At 43.9% G+C, this 22,171-nt stretch overlaps 1 protein-coding gene across 3 annotated transcripts in view; it reads left to right on the top strand.

Moving 5' to 3' along the window:
* NHS (NHS actin remodeling regulator) overlaps positions 1–22,171 on the top strand; it is a 266,162-nt gene that overhangs the window by 77,760 nt on the left and 166,231 nt on the right. The window lies entirely within an intron of this gene.

The raw sequence follows: 22,171 nt of genomic DNA, 5'->3' as shown, positions 1-22,171 counted from the left end.
GCACAGATGGGTGGTGCATGACCACTGGGTTTTGACCTGCTTCACACCGTCCCTGGTGCAGGCAGCGTGGCCTGTCTCGCCATCGCTTCACCTCCAGCTGCCCCACTCCCACCCGGCTCATTTCTCCCCGAACATTTGTGGCAGTGGTGCAGGAGCCCTGGCAGCTGCTGTGTGTTACTGGCATCGAGGCGAGAACAGATGAAGGGCTGTAACTTCTCCACATGTTGAAATGGCCGAGGGAGGAGATCTGCACGTTGCAGGCAAAACTGGCTTTGCAAAAGTCATTAGAAAGCACTTTTATGAGAAATTCAAAGGGGTGGGAAAATCCCATCTCTCTTGCTTCTTAAGGTTTGAAATAAAAAGCTAAAGCTCTGAGTGCCAGTCCAGGGCACGAGCAAAGCGTCCACCCAAAACCCTAATGTCTTCCAAATGAGCCCAGGTTTCAAGCACGTGTCAGAAGACCTGACCAAGGATACAAAACATGAACACAGCTCTGTGTTCACTCTGGTGTGGCTGCCAGAGGACCTGCCAGAGAGTGGTTTGGGGACCTGCCCCAGCTCCCCGAGAGCACCGCAGTGCCAGCACTGCCGCTGCCCAGCAGTGCAAAGCATCATCCAGTGGCGCCAGGCTGGCGTTTGCAGCACAGCTGGGGTAGGAGCTGGGATGGGAGATGGCCTTAACAAAGACAGGATGTACTTGGGAGGGGAGGACACTGTCCCATGAAACACTTGCCCTCTTCATGCTCTCTCGCTGCTGAGAGCACAGTCCTGTTGTGGTCAGGGCATGAGGAGGTGGAGACTGATATCCCAGGTCTGGCCAAGCCGTGGACTTACCCTGTGATTTTTGGGCAAGCTGGTTCACCTCTCTGCCTTTGCCCCAGCAGGGTCTGTCACACCCCTTTACACAATCCCAAGCCATAGCACCCTAAAGGGCTGGGAAAGCTGCTCCCACAGTGTTTGTATAGTGCCTGCCTCGACGAGTGTGTGCATCACAGCTGGCGAACTAAATGCCACCATTAAACATAATGAGCAGGCCTGACACAAGTGGGGGAAGAGGGGAACACTGAGCTTTCCTTGTTCTATAGACATTGTCATTTTGGCTTGTCAAGCTTCCCCGTGAATGAATCTAATGACAGCATGAGCTGTTTGAGCCGTAAGTTCCTTGTGACGCTGGGGTCACTTTGGGCTGCAGAATTGGGCCCTTGTTTTCTGGAGTAACCTCCTTCTCGGTCATTCAGCACTAACAGCTTCTGGTCTCCTTTGGAGCAGGGAGAGGTGAAATAACCCAACAGAAGCGTACAAGCAGCAGAGAAATCTAGAAGCAGCTTTGTCATGAAGGCCTGAATTGTGTCTTACTGTTTCTTAACCAGGTCCTTGGTTTTAATGCAATTAGCGTAGTCTGAGGTAACGTGAATTCATTCAGCTGCTTTGCCTTCAGGACTAAATTGGTTTCTCAGGGAGATCTGGAAATCCCTTCCCTAACCCATTACAGTGCAACACAATCTGATAAGTATAAAGGGGAGCACTGCAACTGAGCTTAAGAGTATACGCTCAGCTGCATGACAATATCTGCATGTCCAACTCCCACTAATCAGATGTCTACGTACATTTGTTTTCTGAGCTGAGGTCGTATCATTTGGAGAGAGAGAATAGGGCAAAGAAAGCTTCCCTGTTTTCCACTCAAAGGAATAAAAGTGGTTTCCATCAGGAAAATCAGAACAATTACTTGAGTTTATTAAATCATGCTGCCTTTTCTGGTAATGGCTTATCTCCTCTCCCATATCTTCCAGCCTGCTGACCAGGCTCTCCAGCTGGCCTGCATCTCCCCTGGTGCGTCATGGTCTGCATGTGCATGAGGGGAATGGCATGGTGCTGCTGTGTGGTCAGAGCTACGTAGGCTAAGCAAAGAGCATGGGTCATGGAAAGAGACCGATGTATTTAGACAAATAATCACGGGCTGCTCTGGTGAGAAAGAAGGGAGGAAGCTGGTTTAAAGCAAGAGTCAAGACCAAACAATGTCTTGTTGCAGGAAAGCTAAAAGTTTATTTTGGATCCAAACATCAAAACAATATCTGTCAGTCTTTCCAAATGGAAAACTTCAATTTTTAGCTCAGAACTGAACTGTTTCGCTTTCTGGATGCCAGAATATCTTTGGTGGATTTCTATGAAAATTGAAAAATGTCAGCCAAAAGCAGACACTTCAGGATAAAACTCTGTTTTCCATTTTAAAAAAGCAGCCTGAATAGGAGAACCGTGTTGTCGTTTCTTGGCATCACAGCATTTGTACAGCAGCACTGGAATGTGCATTCTGTGTACGAATGAAGAAATGTTCATTTTAAAAGGTTCTTCAAACTATTTCTTGGGATATCCAGGAGAAGGGAACGTGTCAGCATTGATCATTCTTTAAAATGCTAACTGTGAAGATGGGGTGAGAATACTTATGCTTGTTTTACTGCTCTAGTAAAATTAAATGTACTTTTTTTGTTATTCCCATTAAGAAGTAGGGGAGGTATTTTTCATGCACTCTTTTCACGAGCGACGTAGGTCCCGATTTACTGTAACAGAACATTTCCCTTGCAGTTCCTCTATTTACATTGATTATTTATACCGCTTGTGCCTTAGTTGCCGTACAAGGTTTCTGCCTTGAAAACCCCGATGGTTCCCTGGGGGCAAGGGGCTGTTTTCCACCGCGGGAGGCACAGCCCCAGCGGGGCGCTGGCAGCTGGTGGCATCCCCAGCCCTCCCATTCCTGCTCCCTGTGCGCTGCACGGGTGGCACACAGAGGGAGGATGCTGTGCCACCAAGCACGGTGTCTGCTCCCTGTCTCGTGGCCAGACAGCTCGTGGGGTGGCGGGCTGGGGAGGGTGAGAAGGAATGGCTGCGCCTCACCTGCTCCTGCCCTCGCTGCATCCTGACTTGCAAGGGAATCGGGTGGCTCCTGCTTTCCTTCTCCCACACCTTTTCTCCCAGTCCTGCACAGAGGAGTGGGAAAGTGCATCCCTTGGGACTCCCCTGGGTGGACCAGCAAGACTGTAGCACAGTCAAGCCCCAAATAAGCAGTGAAGGAAGTGGGAATGGACAAGAACTCGGATACTGTGTCACAGCAGGTTCAGTCAAGCATCTATCTTGGGATATGCTTGTTTGTTTGGGGTTTTTTCTTGTGTGGCTTTTTTTTTTTTTTTTTTTTTAAAACTTTGATAAGGCTTTTGCTCTCACTGCTGTCTTTGGCCATCGGCCTGCCCATGCATCTAAGCAAGACTATACTCTTTTTTGTGCTTCGTTTTTATTTTCCTTCAAAGGAAGTCAGACCTTTTTGTAGACACTTGCTGTAGGGAAGCAAAAAAATTGGTGCAGACGGTTCATTATAACCATAAGTCTTCCCACCTTCTCAGAGCTTTGCTGTACGCCAGGGTGATACTAATTCACCCAAACTATATTTCCTTTATGATAAAGCTGTATAGGCTGCTTTAGATGGGAAAGATATCCTCATGTAACCTGCTTCACTGTGCTGGGACCAAACGGTATGGAGACTGGTGGGACAGGGAAACCTCCCAGCCCCACGCTGCCTTTCAGCAGGCTCCTTGCCTGTTCCTATTTCTATCACAACCAGTTGGCTCCATGTGCTCCTGCCATGTGGAGTAGATGATGTGTTTCTCTGCTGGTTGCTATGCCAATACGGAACAATAAACTTTGTTCCTCTTCTTTTTCAAAATAGATTCATAGTTTGGAACTATACATATATGTCTGTGTATATATATGTATGTGTATTTATATTTTTATATATTTGGAAATGAGCAGTTGTTAGTGATGGAAATTGTGGTGAGGACTTTATCTGATTATTTTATATTCCACCTGTCTCACAACAGTATTTATCAAGCTGTTTCTGGTTTTCAGGTCATCAGGAGAGTAGCCTGGGGTATAATGGATGGTAACCCACCTATGCGGTTTTAGACTTAATCTTTCTCATCTTGTTTTACAATGTTTCTGTCAGTCCGTCTGTCAATTGTATGTCCTTCATTTTGCTCAGTGGCTTAAACTGGAGATACGCTTCCTGTTTCTCTTCCAGAATGACTTCTAGAATGGCAGAATGAGCATTTCACAAGCTACACCAAGTTGTGCAAAGCGCAGCATAGTCTATGTGATTACCAAGATAATTTATCAGTGGATAATTGAAACAGGAAAACTGTAATTAATCTACCAGTCCTTGCAGTCAACAGACATATCCTAAATAAATCTTGGACATGAAGAAAATTTATCGCAAACAAGGAACAAATGCAAAATATACATTTTTACTAGAAATTGCTTACTCCAGAGCAACACATTTAAGCAAAGGACTTTATGACATAGCCTGTCATTCAGTTTCCTTAGCAATTGTCTCTTGGCCCAAGCAATGCCAGTTGTCTTCTGCAGGCAACCAGAGTCATGGGTATTTATTCTGCTCATCTCAGTAATATCACCTAGATGTGAACTTTCTAATGAAAGAATGGATGGGTTTGGAAAGGACTTGCCTACAGTTCTAAATAAAGATGGTCTTTGTCAAGGTTTCCATAGTGAGTGCTGGAGCATAGGTGGAGGAGGCTGGCAGGGTTGACAGCACACTCCAAAAGCTAAATTCCCTCTTCCCATAAATGGTCAAAACTCCATTTACACCTGTGGGGAATGTGGTCTGTCATTACCCCGAATAGTGTTAACTGTTTTCACACCCTGCCTAATGCTTCTAACTTTCCCCAGAGGTCTCCATTTGTTATCCACGCTGGTGATGGCATGGTGACTGGAGCTAGTTAAAGGCCTTTTCTGGGGAGCTGGGTATGATCAGGAGGGAGAAGGAATCCTTCGCCTGAGATTTGCAAACTAGAAAAGCTTGGTGAACTTTCACACTTGACATGGATTATACAGCAGGTCTTCTGGAGAGAAATGCTGTGGACATCCTGAGGAAAGCAAGCTGGGAAATACAGCCCTGGTTTGCAGGGGGAAGGAGAATCCTGGCTGGGCTTTTGAACAAGTGGTTGTTTGGATGCAGCACTTGCTGAAGGAGTTAAGCACATCCATTTGAGGGATATCTGAAGATACTATCATTGGCTAAGCTGCGTCCAAAGGAACAGTAACACGTTTTAAAAACTTATGTATTTTTTACCTTGTGCCTTCTTCTAAATCCTGTCTCTGTTATTATCACTGTAGCTAGGACAGGATGCTTGTGTTTGACAGGACAGTTTCTTCATCTACTTTATTCTTCCTCTTGTATGCAGTTGTGATGCTCATGTTGCTATTTATGCTTTTCTGAACAGCTGTGATGTTTGGGGAGTTTTTTTATAACTTATTAAAACAAAATAAATGCTAGGAACCAATGATTGTTGCTTGAGTAAGAAATCAGGGTGTCAGGTAAAAGGAGAAGATATATCAGAAGAGAAAGCCTGTTTCAGTCTCAGGGTTACATGTTTCTATAACTAACAGCAAATATTTTAATAAAGTGGTGAAAAGTATTTCCACAGTGAATTCCCTATTAGAAGCATGCGAACATTTCCAAAATAGTCACCTAATTTCTGCACAGTATATCTCATCTACAAGAAATAGCTTGAAGCTAAACTGGTGGATGTAAATTTCTAAACCAGGGAATAAATTTTTTTTTTTTTTCTCTTAACAAAATTGAAGCTAATTCTGAGGCAGCTATTCTAAAATAAGGATGGAATTTAAACAGGAAGAGTTAAGATCCTTATTTACCCACTTTTAATTAACCTGCTTACCCTGACACAATTCTGGTCCAAACTGCATCACATAGCTGTTGGTGCTGCAGGGAAGTTACTCTGGGCTGATGCCCACCACGGAGTTGATCAGATCCTGGCCTGGGGATGGGAGTGGTGAGCACACATCTTTCTAGAGCTCACATGCCCAGCAATGTTTTTCTTCCACATTTTAAACCAAAATGCAATAAAGACGACAGGTAAATAGACAGCTGTTAGGGTCCCTGCAACAGACCCTCAGCAGCGAGGAGTCCTGCACACCCCCCAACATTAGGAGATTTTAGCTGTGTCTGCAGCAACTTTGGGGTTGCAGGAAAACTGCCTTTTAACCCTTTTGACCATTTCAGGGCTTGAAAGGCTGAGGACCAGGGAAGTTCCCCCTGAAAAGTGAGCACAGGGCTGTGTCTGGTTGCTCCATTTCTTCTGCATCTCAGTTGGTGTTTCGGGGGGCTGTGCAGCAAATGCAGCAGCAGGTGTAGCCTGCGCTTGAGGAGGTCACTGCTGGTGGGACTTGGTGACACTTCTGCAGCTCATTTCTGCCTTTGTTACAGCTTTGAGCTATTTGTAGCCTTGAGGTATTTGGGAGAAGAGCTCTTCTCAATTTAAATGGTTTGGCCAAAAGAAGCTGTAGGAGGGAAGGTTTGTATGTGGAGATATTTCTCTTAACCGTGGCTCCAGGGTAAAGGTGTGGCAGCAACTCAGGGAATTTTGCTTTACAGCGTGTGACAGTATGCACAATTTTAGGCACCCTGACTTGGCTCCGCATACCTGCCATTTTACAGTGCATCTTAATCCCAACATTCTGGTTTTCACAAAAATCTCCGAATTCCCCTCTTCTCTTAAAACAAGTCCAGGTGTCTTTTGAGCTCATGTACAGCCTTTGTTTCAGCTGCCTCTCCTGGTAACTTGTTCCACATGTTTATTACCCTTCAGCTGAAGCAGTTCTGGCTGACAACTTCCCTGTTTACTCCCAGTTGTTTTATTTGAAATGTTTGCAGCCTGTTTTGACATCCCTTCCTTCTCCCTGCTCCTCCACCCAAGCTTCATAGACGTTACCTTGATCACCCCCTTTCATGATTTTTAAAATCTTCTACTTGGTCACATCAAAGTTTTCTCTTTTCCAATGAGAATAAACATAACATGCATGCCCTCACTTCACCCACCTAATAATTTAGGGCCCGGTAAGAGCCAAGATCTGGTTTCACTTTTTGTTGCCCTGCTCTTGCACCCTCTGAGGCAATAATATTCTTGCTGTGATATAGTGACTAATGCAGAGCATCTGTTAAGCCTCCATCTCCAGAACAAGCCATTGATTTCTAGTTGTTATTGCTGTATCTCTACCAACACAAGTTTGTATCCCATTTCTCCCCCCCTCCGCCTTTTCTCTGATATTCTGCCATATATTGGTGGCTTTAATTATGTTTTTTTCACTACAACCCTTAAAATCCTTTACCTCTACAAAGTGTCATGTCGTTATGGTACTTAGCATATACAGCTTTGCCTGATTCATTTCTCAGGGATTAATTTATTTTGTGCTTTTTGTGTTGAGCTATATTTGCTGAGTGAACCAAATTCTTCTGCATTGACTGTGCTCAGCCTAGATTTATTTCCTAACACAAGAGCTAGAACACCATGTGAAGATATTCTTTTCAGTGTTTCTGTATTGACATCAGTGTACAAGTACAAACTCGGTACTGTGAACCAAAAGCGACTCTAAAGGCCATTGTTCATCGCTGTCGTAATGTAAAAGTCCTAATCAAAGTTAGCGTAGGTTGTGAGGGTGTTTTTGTCTGGAAGATGCTGACACAGAAACAGTGTTTGGGGCAAGTGGGGTGGGAAAACCCTTCTAAATCTGACCCCTCCACTTAGTACCCTTTTCCCAATATAAAGCTCCCACCCAATATCTGATTTTATCTCTTGCTCCACAGCCACTGTTCCACCCTTTTACTTTGCAATCCATAACTTTCTGTTTGTCTCCATTAGTCATCTCTGACGCTGGACCTTGTCAAAACTTTGTTTGAAAAATCTAACCTCAGTGTGCTGTACAGCATCTGTCATGTTTTTCTTATCTGCCACAGCAGTATTATCTTCAAAGATATCCAGCAGGTTAGTTAAGCATGACCTCCTGTGTCTAAATGTGTGCTGGCTGTCCTTAATCAAACTGTCTTTCCAGGTGTTCTCATGTCACATCCCTTAAAGATTTCCTGTGCCAGATGTTAATCCTACTGCTCTATAATTTCCTGGTTTGGCTCTCGACCACTTTTGGGGGTGGGGGAAAGAAGTCAGAGTGCCAGTTTTAGCTTTAAAAAATTCTGCCAGACTCAGGGTAATTTAATGTAGCATCTTCCTTACCCCCTCTTTTATCGCCGTTCTTGCTCAGTGTTGTTAATGGGCACTTAGACCATATTCACCTTTCCAAACCAGTTGGTATCTCAGAGGCATGACAAGCTTTTATAACTGAGAGGATACATTGGTGCTTTGCCAGAAAACTAAAGGTCAAAACAGATGTACTCAAAATGGAGCAATGTTGTAGCTGCTTTTATTTATTGAAGGGGAAAAAGCTTGAAGAAATGACTCAGACCTCCTGCACCAAGATGGAGTGCCTTGGGCTTTCTTCAAAGAAAGAGATGTGTTGGTGGATGGCTCATTTCTTGGAATTGCAGTAGTTATGGTGGTAGGAACAGTGTTGATACCTTTTTTTGGCCTTGGAGAAACAACCTGCAGTGCAGAGACTGTATTTCTTCTTGATGAAGAAGGTAACTTGTCCTCTATATGTGATGAGTCTTCCCTCTTCTGTATGCCAGATTGGAGACTTTTTTTTCCCTACTCTAGAAAGCCATGCCATTTCTTACTCCTCTCTTCTTATGTGCTAATGATCTATAGTCCGTGAAAGGTATTTTTTTCACACTGATTGAGTTTTAGGATGGTGGCCCGTATGGAGGAACGGAACCAAACAGCAGCTGCATGGGTCTTCATTCCCCTTTTTCAGTGAGTCAAAGATTCACATTTCTCAGCTTATCGCTGCAGGTGAGACATCAGCACGAAGATAGATAATTAGTGTGAGTAGGTGTGGAGGGGCCTTGTTCTTCCTTGAAGTTCTAAAAACAGAGAAACAGAGAGAAGAAATGAAAGAATAAAATGACAGATCGATTATCTCATATTGTTATAAAAAACATTGAAAATATGTATTATAAAACATGTAAGTAAAGACAAATGCCGTTCTTCACTGATTCCCAAATTCATGACTCTTTTTGAAATATTAGATTGAAATGGTCCCGTTTTAGCTCCATTAGAAACGAAAGCATACTCCTATGTTTCTCTGCTGAACGCTATATTCTAAAGAGGCCATGATAATATTTAACTAAACCGCTTTCCCTGTTTTTTAAATACCCAGAGCAAAAGTATTGCATGCCTTTACATGTCAGGGTAACTGGAATTACCTTTATGGAGTGTCCTCATTTGCTTTTTAATTAACCTCCATCCCCTTAATACTGTGATAATTAAGGGATATTTTTAAGACCTCGGATCAGCAGCGCACGTACTGCCATCAGGTATGGGAGATCTTCTCTGGATAAGGGGATTTGTTGAATCAAGGCCAAACAGCAGACTCTTTTCCTTTCAGTCCGTGGGTCAGTATGATAAATGGGATTTAATCTTTGTCCACACAAGAGCAAAAGCACACAGATAACTTTATGTATACAGGTGATGGGGGGGTTGCTGTTGATTTGACTGCATGAGCGGGGGCCGATCGGAGCATTTAAAGAAAAATGAGTACATAAGGGTTTGAGTCACTGGGGCCGTAGGATGAACTTGGCCTTGAATAAACCAAGTCTTGGCTCTCTTCCTCTCAGTTCCCATTCACTGCTGCTTCGGTTAGAAAGCTGCTGATACTTCTGAGAGTTTGAGAGGACTGTGCCTCCAGGTCAGGCTCTTCAAAGCCCAAAGGGCGGCTGAAATGCCTACGAAGTTCCCAAATAAGCATTAAAATTTTGGTCCCTAATCTCTGGGAAGTAACTGCAGAGTTTTATGTGTTTCTCTTATAAAGCCTTTGCAGACCTTTTTTTCCCTCCAATTTTACATTTCTTGCTTTCATATACTGATCTCCTTTAGAGATATGCCCAAAGACCAAACAAACAAATAAGGAAAAAAAAAAAAAAAAGGGAGGGCAGAAGCATGAATATGCAACTGAGAAAACTTTCAACAAATATTATTACCACAAACCTGCATACCAGTCTGGTTTCGTTACTATAGCAGCAGCACTGGTGAAATATGTTCTCAGGCTGAGAGACCATAAATCAAGTGCAAAACCTCCAGTTGTGTCTGGTAGGATCTTGTCCCATTCTTCAATCTTCCCCTACCTGCGCTTACTGTGCAGTTCTGGTTTGAACAGTGGAACATCTGAAGCATAACTTGTAGAGGAAATTACTTCCCTCTCCAGTCGCAAGCCAGAAATGCTGAATTGTATGTCTCCATCAGCTGAGAATACATTTTCTCTTGCAAATCAGCTTCATTCTGGTTGTTTAATAGGTATTAGTAAGTGTGAAGGCCTGAAAGCATCCAACTAATTCTTTAAAAAAATTAACAGAATATGAAATTATATTCAAAATTTGTTTGAAACCAATCCAGAAGAATTTGGATTGCCTCATCATTGTTAGGCAAATAACCGTATGAACAGGCTGCTTAGTTTTGTTAGAGGAACAAATGTGGAGTGAAATGACTGGCAAGACGCAAATAATTGGCTTGGCCAGTGGCCTGATTTGGCTGGTTGGTCAGTTTGTCTGTCTCTGTTTCTTTCTCCAACAAAAATAAATGAGCTTCCCAGTTCATCTTTCATTTTCAGTGGAGCAAATCTAGCCAGTCAGTTTTCTTCCTTGACTGATCAAAAGATCCAGAAACAGAAATGCAACCAAACCATGTGCAGCACTTGAAGGAAGGCTGTCAAATTATTTTTATTACATTGATTAATTGCAGGAAATTCTGGTTTCTGACTGACATACTGTACTAAAGATGCTCTTCAGAGAAAGGGATTGTTCTTTCAAGACACCTACCATGTGTTGGGTTTCTTTGGGCCTTTTTCTACAGTGTTGATCTTTGCATCTGTAGTCTTTTTGTTTTGTCTTTCTTTTTAAAGCAGGGGAAAATATAGGTGAGTAGAAATTTTTGTTAACAAAACTCTTGAATTTCTTTGGCTCACGGCTGTTTTAATGTGATAAAATGCCAGTGGAGCGAACACAGTCTGTGCTGTCTTTGGCTGCTGGGCATGCCATCTATGCTGGCAAGACTTACACATCTAACTTCCACTGGAAAAAATGGAAGACTAAGCATGACTAGAGATGACAAACCATGAATTTAGTATGGACAAGAACATGCCACTCAGAAAATATATAGAACGAGCTGCGGAATAATGGAGAAAAACCTCTTTTCCCAGTCCTTCCCATCTTCATTTGTTTTGATCTTGGGTAACCGTTGAAGAGCCTATATATATAAATGTGTTTTTTCTGGCTGGCTGCATTTTATTAAAGCCACTGGTCAAAATAGTTTCTGGTGGACAGTTTGTTTTTGCATACAAAGCAGTGTAGTCTTCACACTTAATACAGGACTGCACTAGGTGGTTTGGTGACTTAACTGTGTACTGCTCTTGCTGTTTCTCTCTCGGTCTCCCCATCCTTATCGCCTCTGTTTTGAAAGCACTGCAAGTGAACTCTGCACCTTCCCTTGCCCACACCTGTAGCAGACAGCGTTAATCCGAGATGAGCTTGGAGCAGGTAGCAACTGGACAGTGAGAGCTCAGTCTTTAATGAATGTGAGATCATTCTTTCTGCAGAAATGGTTCACCTGGTTTCCGTGCATCCAAACAGCTAAAATTTCAGTATGATCTCATACATTTTTTCCCCTGGGCAGCTTACTGATGGTTTATCTCCCCCCTTTGCATTGGCTTTAATCCCCATGCCTGTTTACTTCCACTGCATTGTATTATTGTTTCACCGATGTGTGCTTAATGCACCACCTGGGGTTTATTTTCAAGCTGATCTCCTTTGTGTCTTGGGCTTTACTATAGATTCAAACGGATACACCCAAACGCATCCTTTTTTCTGCACGCTTTCCTTTTTTCAGTAAACGTTTTATTTAAACTTGTGATGAGTTTAGTCTTTTCAGCCACATAGTTGTTCTCATCACTTGTCATCTATTACATAGGATTTTGTGAGGAGACTAAAAGTTTGTACTGTGTTTGTTGTTGTTACTGCCTTTGAGTAGAATTCAAGATTTGCGTGGTGGGATGTACATCTATGCATGTGGGATACTTGTATCACACGTGTTTATGATTACCTTGGAGTACATTCCTAGGTTTCTGCACCAGTGGAATAAATTGCATTTAGTGTGCAGTTCTGACCTTCTCACCTGCACTCTGCTCACTATAATCTTACTCTGCAGGAATTGCTTTGAACACCTCAATTCAATAAGGCTGTTTTTATACAACACACTATTTTCTAATAAAAATAACCAGCTATAAAAATACTTTTCTTTTTTCCTCTCTGCCATCTCTTGCAGCCTCCACTGAGTCACAGCAAGGAATGAATATTATGCTGATCTAAAACTTAAGCGCTACAGGCTTAGGGCTGTATATATTAAGAACAGATTATCTCATGAATCAGCTAGGCTAGAACAGAAGATGTTTCACCAAGGTCCTTGAAAGCTTTCTTTTACAACTGGCAGGAATAATGAAATGTTATCGCACCTTAGAAATAAAAGAGCTATGTGGTTCAAGATGCAGGATAGAAATTATTTATCCTACTGGGGAAAAGGAAACTAAAGCAAAGGACAAGGCAAAGCGGGAGGCCGGGAGATGAGCCAGGTTGTCTGTCTGCCTTTCTCTTCCATTTGTTCCCTTCATTGCCATAAGGAGAACGGCAGAATTGCTATTCAGGGCCCTGCTCAAACTCTCTCACTTGTGTGAGCATCCCCATGTGAGGCACCTACGGCTTTTATTTTCTAGAACTTTATAGTTTTCCTCCTAATTATCTGTTAGGGATCCAGTCCAAGAAGTTTGAGCACAATTTAATTGCATCTAGTCAAAGATAACTTGTGCAATGGTTGTTTCAGAAAACAACTTCTATTTTTAATCTGAATATGAAAACATTTGGTTACGAGCTCATGTTGGAATGGCATGTGTAGATATTGTCACCCAGACATTAGCAGGAAAACAGTGCATTGTGTCGTCTGTCTATATAGGCGCTCCACTTTGTACACTCGCCAGTTTTCTATACTTGAGCTAACTACTATGTTGAGCTCAATTAAAGGCATGCAGTATATGATATTTTAAAATGGTTATCACTGGCATGCACAGCAGATGTTTTGGGAATATGTTTTCAAGCAGACATAGCAGCTGGCAGTGACTGTTTTGGTACAATAAAATAGTATGCACTGGACAGGAGGTCTCTCATCCTGCCTCCCCCTCCTATATTTAGTTTGATGGTGCAGAAACTCGACAGTAAAGTCACAGGTTAAATCACCTGTGTGTCAAGAGGCACTCTTCTAGTTTTCTTTTATGCGCCCAAAAGGCGAAGCCAATTTGTTTCCAAAATGCAGAGGGAGGAGTTAGAGCGTGGCTTTGCTTGCTGTAGTACTGGAGAACCAAGAGATGTGCCCTGAGCAGACCCAGCAAGGAAGGAGACAAAGCTAAGAAGGCACCATGTGTTTGTTTACATCCAGTCTAGGCGAATTTAGATCCTCCTAACTTGTGGGCCAGCTCTGCTGTAAGATCTGAAATGTGATTTGACTAAAAGTAAGTCTGGTTACCCTGACTTCATAATTAAGTCAGACTTAGTCAGTCTGCCTCTGACTAAGAGTAACTGCGTCAAAAATGCAGCAACCAGTCTGTATGCAGGGCTGGTTCCAGGGGACCGATGTGGCTCTGCCGGTTCACATTTGTTCCAAAACCAGCACTGGGGTAACTTTGTACTGGCAGGCTTTATGCAGGATCGAGTGTCGTTCGTCCTCCCACAGCTGGCGTGAGGCCAGCATAAACTCCGTATCATGTATTCTAGCTAATTCATCTTAAATGTGATTACGTGCCCTGGGCTGATCCAGATCAAATGTGTACTGAGAGCAAAGAGCCAGGATTAATGATCGTGGAGGCATGACCTGAATTCAGCCATGGAAGAGAAAACTGTGATATAGTCTGGTTGCTTGGACGGAGCTGCTCGGCGCCTCCTTCCTTAGGGAGCAGGGCTGGGAGCGGGAAAGGATCAAGTCACTCACGGGAAAGGTTTTCCATGGTGGTGGTGTCATTTTGTTCCTCTCCAAAGGTGCTTGTGTTTATTCTCCTCCTTTGAACTATGCAACTGTACATGTGGATTGACGCGGGAGTTAGGAGATCCCACTGTAAAATACCAGCTTCTGTTTTGCTGTTGTGTCTCCAGATCCAATGACAAAGTTGGACCTTTCCGTTGCTAGGATAGACCCAAGGCTGTCTCAAATTCTTAATTTAAGAGCCTCTTGTTGAAGAAAGCTGCTACAACTTTCTCTCTTTCTTTCCTTGACTTGAGGTCAGGACTGCTGGATGTGCTCCCAGCACATCTCCACACTGGAACGCAGAGGTTTCTTCCTGAACCTCCCGCCCACCAACCTGTGGTGATCGCTATCCCAAAGTCCCAGCAGCACAGCTCTCTGCTGCCCAGCCATGTGGTTCACATCTGTCATGGGTGGTAGTAGTGGATAAGTCTTTGGGTGGAAGACCTGTCAGGATCTGGCTTTTCATGGCAGGTTGCTGCCAGGAGGGCAGGAGGAGGAGGAGGATTTGCAGGTCTGACCCCCGTAACCCAGGGGACCTTCTGACTGCAGAGCCATTGCAAGGCGTGGAAGATAATGTCAGGCATTCCCTGGGGAAAAGGTAAAGCTCTGGTGGTTTTGCTAGCATTGCAAGGATTACAACAATAGAGAGCATACAGTGATAATCTCCTATCACCTTACAATCCAGATACAACTGCCCAAACGTCAACGTTGTAAACTGAAGCTCGGATGGCGGCTGAAAAGAGGCCAAGGTTGCTTGAGCTTGGAGTGGAAAGCTGGAGGTAGTTTTGCAGTGAGGCCTGCACAAAATAACCTGTTTTGGAAACATGGGGCTGTACTTCACCATCCTTCTTTTCCACCAGGCTGACCCTCATGCCAAAAGCCCTTTGGCTCCTCCTGCTCTCATGTCGCAAGCCATCTGCAGTTGAAACTTTGGCCAGGCTCCCATCTTCCACCCAGAACTTACCATCTCCCTAAAACATACCCCTAATCTTCCACAGCAGCGCTTCTTTCATCTTCCTCTCTGTAGCCACGTTGCGTCCACTTTGAATGGCTCCCTCTGTTTCACCCCTTCATGCCTGAGCCCCCTTACCCCCTTACTGGTTTATTCCTGCGTGCATGCTTCTCTTCCACACTGTCCTCTGACTCATTGGCTCCGCCAACGCTGCTAACCTTGCCTGCAGATTTTTCATTTTTTTTACCAAGCATACTTTAGATGTGAAATCTGCAGTTGATCTGTAAGTAAAGTCTTTTCCTGGCCCTGAAGACACTCCTTAACCCTGTTTTCTACATAGAATTACGCAGCTGAGAGGCAGTGGATGAGAGGAGTCAGCACTTCGTAATAATGTTTCAGATATACAAATTGGAAGCATTTGCTTACATCTTTCTTACCACACCTTTGCATATTACTTTGGCAGACAGTGGTGAAATACTTAGATCACAAACTCCCCCAGGCAGAGAGCAAGTCCTCCTATCTGCTTTTTAACTGGCACTGGTACTGTTATCACATGAGCTTCTCATGATGGTAATTGGACCTGAAAATGGAGGGATTTGTTTCCCCATATAAAGTTTGTGAGGTTTTGATGAAGTATTTTCCCTAACACCTAAATATATTACTTCTGAAACACTGCCAGGGCACTTTGTGAGTTTTATAGTGAATAGATGCTTCAGGCTTCCACTCTTCTCTTTAGCCTGGACAAACCAATGGCTCCCCTGTGGTAAAGGGACACAGCCCATCCCTGGACAGGCACCTAATGGGGGGTCATGAGGGATGCAGGACATGACCCCGAGGCGAGAGCATGACCAACGCATGGAAATAGTTCCCCAGGCTCACTGCAGCAGCATTTAACACCTCTACTCTACGGGATTTAGTGCACTGACATTTTTCAATAGAAAACAGAAGTTTAGTAGAAAGTATTCCTTAAGCAGAAACCCAGTTTTCTGCATAGTTGTTTTCCAGAGGAACAATTTCTATCAGTTCTCATAATAACAATAGCAGAACCCTGAACTGCTGCGGTATTGTAAACCTCCAGGATCTTTGGAGCCGTGTTGAAGGCTGTACATAGCTGTACAGCGTCGAAGGCTCTACATCTTTTACTCTGTATAGTGGGAATGCAAAGTTATCTTTGAAGAAAATAGAGAGGATCAGAGTAACTGTGTAATTAGCAACAAAATCAAAGGAGTTTTGGCAGTTCATTCCATTGTCATATTTCAAACCCATTTTTAAAGTGACCCGGGAAACACCACCTCACAATGTTGGAGGCTGCTGGCACAAACCATCTCTCATTCCTATCTTAGACACTGAAGGATGAGAGATGTTTCATTTTTGCAAAATGATATTAAAAAAACACTGAAAATATCTGTGTGTGCAACTGCCAGTGGGCAAATTTATAGTGGATTGCTCTTCAGTATTAATCATGTTAATTTATGGCTAGATGTGACTCATTTGATTACTTATGAAAATCAAAGCCGAGTGATTTTCTTTAGCGTATGTAGGAAGAGGGCAAGTGTGTGTGTGTATGTGTGTGCGTGCATTATCAAAAGAGCGAGTTACCTCACCAATCACACTCCTTCACTGCCTTTCATCCTTGCAACCCCTGAAACAAGAATTAATGCAAAATCAGGTTCCAGTGCTTTTAATTTTTTTTTTTTTTTTTTTTTTATTAAGGGCTGCCTGTCCCAGTAGTTTGCTTCATTATTTCCTGGGGATTTCTCAACTCAAGATGTCTGACAGAACTACAGAAGGTTTCACATTCAGCATTTTGATGGTTTCCCATGTTCTGTTCTTTATTTTTGGAAATTATCACAAGAATAGCTTGAACCAGTTTGACCTGTTTGTACATCTCATAGCACAATGGGGCTCTAATTGAGGCATCTCACATTACTGAGCTGATGCCATTATTATTTAAAAGCAAGTAGGTACCTATTAGGAATATTTATTCCCTGTCTTCTATCAAGAAAGCAATTTTCTAAAGAGACTAGTGTTTTTGTCTTATTTAGGGTATTGATTACCTACTGCTTTGAAATAAAAGGAGATTTATATACTCTGCTGCTAGATAATCTGTGAAGGACTGTTATGGTAAGATTGAGCCCCTAGGCAGAGAGCCAGGAAGAGAAAAGATGTTTCTCAGCTTGGCTCTACCTTTCTCACATGATTCATCAGATGCTATTTAAATCTCTTTATACCTCTGTTCAGTTCTTGATTTCACAAGGAAGTTGTAATCGTTGTAATTGTTGTGATGCTGAGCTCCCTGCAGGAACGCTTGCCGTGATACAGAGACAATGTGCAGACAGCTCTTCTGCGCTGCCGTTGGCCCCAGATATTCACAAGTCATGCCCGAGTCACCTGAGATTCGGTTAACAAGGATTTTTTTTATAATTTGTTTTTTAAATCTTGCAACATTTTGAAGTGTTTCAAGTCATTTTTAGCAATCTATAGTGAGATTAGCTAGAAAAATTCTTAGTTTGAAATCAAAACAGGGGTTCTTGCAATCAGGTGATACCAAGACCTGAGACTTTCAGCAGAGCAGCAGATATCATAGCTAAAATGGCAAGGGTCGATGTACACCAGTATGCGGTTTGGCAAATGTTGCTCTTCCTGGGAAAAGAAACATGGAGCTGCAGGAGGAGCTTGTTCTGTAGCAGCAATAGTAGTTTTCTAAAGCTCCCCTCAAGAGGAAAAAGGGCTTTTGATACATGGAGATGTTTAGGGAAATCTGTAGACAGAAAAAAAGAGCAGTTTTAAAAAAAGGTGGGGGAGCAAATTTCCATGCCTTCAGACAGATGCAGAATTAAGGGCTTGAGAGGATGCTGAAGAATTTAAAATTCCTGTCAGTGTGTCAGTAGGTGTGTTTTGCACTGCTTACATTGAGTGAATCTGAAGGAAGCACTGAGTAACATGTTCCTGGTAGTAGCATTTGCAGGGATGGAAGTGAAGGAGCACCATCTCCCAAGCTGTTCTCAAAGTAGTAACACCATACTTTGTGTTGGTGTGAGCAACTCTGAGTGCAGACACTCCACACCCCCAGAAATACCTCCTCAGTGCTGCTTCCAGATCACTTACACTGAAAAGACTGCTTCCCCAGCCTGTGGCATGTACAGTCGAGATCTGCTCCTACCTGGTTTTCGGTTGTTTGTTTATTGTACGTGTCGACTTTGACTCAGTGGAAGATGGGAGCAGAGCTTGTGAGAACTGTGTAAAGAGATCAGTCTCAGAGCCGAGGATGATAAATGTAATGGGGCTGCAAGAGGGGTATAGGAAACATAGAGGTGTGGATTTTCTGCAGCTGTATGTTTTCATAGCCCCACTGACCTCAGCTGATCGTTGGCACCCAGCCGGGGGGCTGGTGTGAGGTTTTTGGGCACCACAGCATGATGGCAGGGCCCTGTCTGATGGGGTGCCCGCTGCCCGCGCGCGGCCTGGCCGACGGCACGCTCCTGCTTCTCAGGGCAAAACGCTGAAAACTTCAAAAGCTGAAAACTTCGACGAGCAACCTTTTCTCCAGGCTGCTCCAAATTTCATGTTTCCCCCGTGCGCAGCGAGATGCCCTGCCCAAATTGCCGTTGCTGGCATGCGAGGAGAGGGCTGCCGCTGCCGGAGCAACCTGCTGAGCATCTGCCCCGCAGCCAGCGCCTGCAAACTTGAAGCTGCCGTGCACTAAAAAACCCTGTTTGGGTTATAAATCCCGTTGGGAGGCAGAGCCCCAGCAGGAGAGCATCCCGGCTTGTGGCAGCATCTGCAGGGACCTTTTCCTGTTTCCCCTCTGAAAATTAGTTGTAGGAAATTCGCATGGTTGCTTTTTTTTTTATCTTTTTGCCCAAATGAGGATTGCGGTGAGGCAGTGACGGGGCAAGAGGTGGTGCGGGGGTGGTTGGTCACCCCGACCTCGGTGCTTGCCAGCGGTTCACTGCCACTGACAACGGTTTGGGCATCACAACTTGTGCCTGGCACCCACTGCATGTTGCATTTTCCCTAGGGAAATCACCTATGGGGGATTATTGGGTCCGCACAAATCCAGTCGGGGGTCTGGGAGTGACATGTATTTAAAATGAGATAAATGAGGATGTCACTTGAGTTCAACCTTTTCCAAAGTTGTCAGAGATTAATGATTTCTTTCAAATTCCTGACATAGTTCTCAGTCTCAGATTCTGGCTGCATCTGTTAATCCTCCTAGCTGTACAAAAATCTGGAAAATAGGAATCCTAAAGTTTCAAAAGGCAGAACATAAATTAAGATCTCCTCAAGACAAATTTCCAAACTTTTTTTTAATTATTATTATTATTAAATTGAGATTTTAAAATTACTCTCTTTCCCGCTTGAAGTGTAAGTCACAGTTTTTGGATTGCCTGGGGCAGACAATGCTGCGTAGTCTACGTGTTTTGAAATTTCCAGTCATTTGCTATGTGTATGCATGATTGTATTAATTGGATTATATTCTGAGTGTATAGATACTGCACTATATGTATGGAAAAAGAATCTAACAAACACTAATCCTCAGAATATGCCAACAGAGAAAAAAGTGGTTCATTATATGCAACTGGTAAGACAGATTTAAATGATTCGCCCCCAAAGTGGTAGTAAAGATGGGACTTGTACTGTTACTATTATCATGCTTCAAACCTCTTTCCAGTTGGGATTTCTCTTTCTCCTCCATGCCTCTTATTATGATCTGAAACTCCCATTTGTTTTAATTTCCTTCCTTTTCCTGTCTTTACGCATCTCCTTTTGAAAGAGTTGTCATAATCCGTTGAGTGAAAACTCAGTTTTGCATAATAATGCGTAGATGCGATTGTTCTCACAAGTTTTGTAATGAGTTCCTCCAAACTCCAGGGTAATTCTTGGCTGGGCTGATCAGGTTTTGCATTTGCTTTTCTACTCAGTGCACGTATACAGCAGGTTTTGAAATATATTTTGCAACCTATAAGTGGCCCCTGGCCTGCAATGATGTGTTGCCATGTTTGCACCCAATGGAGCTACAATTTCCACAATTTGTGTCACACCAGCGTTTTCTGATTCATAACAAGCAGTTGCTGCTTAGTTGGGAATGTCTTTGGAGGGGATGAGATGGGGAAGGCTAGGAAGGAAACCATACTGGAAACAGCTTAGGCGCTGCAAGCCTGGGCATTTGCCAGCAGAGCTTTGCTGGTTTCACGATATGGGTTTGGACCGTACCTCATCGGATAAGGTCTTCATTTTCTGCATGTGGTGATTCAAAGAAGAGCTGCTGGAAGAGGGCTGCAGGGTGTCACCTGCCCATCGGAGGGGCAGCATTGTGCCCCCTCCTGCGAGCAGGCTGCACCCTCCTCCTGCGGAGCTCACCTGGCAGAACATGCAAAATGGCCAAATGATTTCTTCAGGGCAGCTTTTATGTTGCCAGTACCAGTGGGGCAACAGGCACTAGGCTGGGATTCAGGAGTGCCGGGAAACTCTTTCTGCCACTGGCTTCCCTTTTGCTGTGTTTAATTTCCTTTCCGTAAGTGTCATAGCCTTCAAATAGGGATAAGCCTCACAGGAGTAAGCCTTATAGAGATACTGGAGATGCTTAATTACTTCAGGTTTGAGCAGCACAAGAAACGAGTCAAACAACATGCAGAAGGTTTTTTTTCCCTCTAAATTTGACAGCTCTATCGTTTCCTAAAATTCCCCACTTAGTGCCTAGGGAAGTTTGGAGAGGAAAGCAGCTCCTGTGCAGTTGAAGTACTTCCTCTGCCACAATTGCAGCAGCTCATGTGAGTTTGTAATTCCTCGAGCCTTGACCCACACTAGTCACAAAAAGAAACTGTCTGAGGACAGAAAAGCTTTTTTTTTTTCTTTTTTTAAAATATATTTCGAATTGTATTTTTGCTTAAAGAACGTTTGCCCTTTTTACATCCAGTGCATTCATTACATGTTTCCATAGAGCAATTCTGTCCCTTCGGTCAGGATGACCTTTATTTTATATTTAAATGCAACAGCAAAACAAGGAGAAAAAAGAAGTAATGTGAATTCTTCTTCAGAGCTCCTTTGCTGGTTCACTCTCTGCACATGAATGCAAAATGGCAGCTGCCACTGCAGCACAGTCGAGAGTTCCCATTTAAAAATGCGGTGCTTACAAAAGAAGCCCTAACAGCCAAAAGCTACAAAACCCAACATCTGATAAATGGAAAAGGACAAAATCAGGTCATGGAGGCAACGCGTATCTTTTGCCCTTGTATCACGTCTTTCATCTGTGGATCTAGAGTCACGATACAGGTATCCTACCTCCCGAGTGAAATCATAGAATCATAGAATAGTTTGGGTTGGAAGGGACCTTTAAAGGTCATCTAGTCCAACCCCCCTGCAATGAGCAGGGACTTAGAAATGGAAAGGGTCAGAGAGGATCGTGGATCCCAGGGAGATGGGGCAGCTGTGTGTGTGTATACAGCACCAGTTTTAAGAGGGGAGGTAAAGAATTTCAGGCCTGGCTGAAGCTGCAAGTGGCATTTCTTTAGGCACAGGTAATTAACTGAACTGGAATTAATGCTCCTGTGCGCTACAAAAAGCGCCCTAGGATTTTAATCAAGGCTATTAGTCAGCATATTGGTAAAGCGACGCTGAATTCTGCAGCCCCCCTCATGCAGCAGTCTCAGTTGATTACGAATTCACCGAGAGCCTTCATTTTTCTTCAATTGCACCTCCAAAAACACCACACAGTAGAAATGTTTCGCCAGTTCCCAGTGCCCTTGAGGAGCACCGCTGCGAACAGGGGTCTCTGCCTGGGGAGGATGATGCGGAGGGGGCTCCTTCCAGCACGGGGTGTGGGAGCTGCCCAGGCTGGCTCAGCCCTGCCTGCCCCGGTCCCCCCGGACGGGGAGCTGAGCAGCGGGGGCAGGTGGGGACCTGGGCTTTTCATCTTCCTGCGGATTTATGGAGTGCAGAAAGGTAAAGTGTGTTTGCACTTATGCCGTGCCACTTCACAAAGCGCCCTCGGGAGCAAGTTTCCGGTTGCTTGAAAACAGACTGGAAGGAGAGCGTCCCTGCTACCAGCAAAAGCGAATGACTGCCTTCCCCACTGGCTCCGCTCCCTACACATTTCAGAGGATTTCTGGCCTGTTCCTGCATGACTTCTGATAGCCAGTGAAGTCCCAGCACCGTAACCCAGGAGTTACGGTATCAGGTGTATTTTG

Source organism: Grus americana, chromosome 1, assembly GCF_028858705.1.
Source record: "Grus americana isolate bGruAme1 chromosome 1, bGruAme1.mat, whole genome shotgun sequence".
Lineage (NCBI taxonomy): Eukaryota > Metazoa > Chordata > Aves > Gruiformes > Gruidae > Grus > Grus americana.
This window is presented reverse-complemented; position numbering and strand designations above follow the sequence as displayed.